Source organism: Palaemon carinicauda, chromosome 32 (assembly GCF_036898095.1).
Source record: "Palaemon carinicauda isolate YSFRI2023 chromosome 32, ASM3689809v2, whole genome shotgun sequence".
NCBI classification, from domain to species: Eukaryota; Metazoa; Arthropoda; class Malacostraca; order Decapoda; family Palaemonidae; genus Palaemon; species Palaemon carinicauda.
In genome coordinates this window covers 27,271,994-27,273,512 of record NC_090756.1, presented here as the reverse complement: position 1 = coordinate 27,273,512, position 1,519 = coordinate 27,271,994, and positions in this window count along the sequence as shown.

The following is a 1,519-nucleotide window of genomic DNA, read 5'->3' as shown; positions in this document are numbered from 1 at the left end:
TATATTAATTATGCTTGAAACTTCAGGTAAAAAATTACATAAAACAGAATTGTTGTACAGCTAATATGTGGAGCTCAAGGGGAACTCTTAAGAAGTACAAACATTCAACTCTTACTACAGTATATCAAGATTGCTAAAGAGGTCCTGACAAAAAACTGATGAGTTTATAAATCTTAAAAATACAACCACCAATTGAGGCTCTTTACTAAGGGAAGAAGGTAATGTTTTTAAACTATTACATCATCTAAGAACTACTGTACTTTCGAACACATAGAAAATTAGAAAATTCATATTTTTCTAGTCTTAACCACCACAAACGTCATCAACTAAAGTCGCAGTTATACAATCCCTTGCAAGGAAAAATCTGTTAATGGTAATCCTGCCTCATTTGGGGAAAACAGATAATGAAGACATATTCACCAATGTCTTTGTCATCTTCACTGGAAAAATTAAATCACCGGGATTTGATGACTTAGATTAAAAAAGAACAGTAACTCTGCAATAAATGTAATGTTTAATAGTACCAATAAGTGGAAAGCATGGATTATGAATCGATATAAAATCGACTGAGGTACCTTTTCTAAGAGTTTTTTAACATATTTCAACTTTAAATAACAAATCTTATTTCTAAAGCTATGAGAAACTTAAGGAAACTTTTACTAAGCCGACAAAGTGTTGTTTCTACCGACAAAACACAAGAGGGTAACCGCTGAAAAATTTCCTTTCTACTCAAGAACACAAACATATTTTTTTCATTAATAGAAACCTACCTAGCATATAAACCAGCTCGGGAAGGGATATAAAGTTTAGTATACAGGGGAAGATGCAAGGAGAAATATGATAGAAATTATTCTCAATCCAAATTTGTAGGAAAATGTTACTAAAGTCCAGCATATGATTTTATGGAAAGTTATTTGCTAGAAAACTGAAAAACTTTTAGCGTTATATAAGTTTCTGCAAAATGTAGTCCAGCATACAATTTTTATAGAAAGTTATTTAGTTATTTGCTAGACAACTGTCAAACTTTTAGCATTATATAAGTTTCTGCGGAGTATTTACAAATCCGTACCTAGATTTCAGACTAACCATTTCATTTGGGACGATTTGACGGACCTGAGCACCAGCTTAACCATTTCAAAGACGGACAAAAATGCAACGTCCGGAATCTTCATCATCAAGTCTTGTGATTGTTTTGATAACTGAACTCCTTCGGTTGTTCTAAAGACATTTTATAAAGATCTGTGACAAAACTATTCAGGATTGTTAAACATGAACTTGCCACAGATATTTCCTAAAGGTCTGTAACAAAACTATTCAGGATTGTTAAACATGAAACTTGCCACAGATATTTCCTAAAGGTCTGTAACAAAACTATTCAGGATTGTTAAACATGAAACTTGCCACAGATATTTCCTAAAGGTCTGTAACAAAACTATTCAGGATTGTTAAACATGAAATTTGCCACAGATGTTTCCCAAAAGATCTGTGACCAAACTATTCAGGATTTTTAAACATGAAA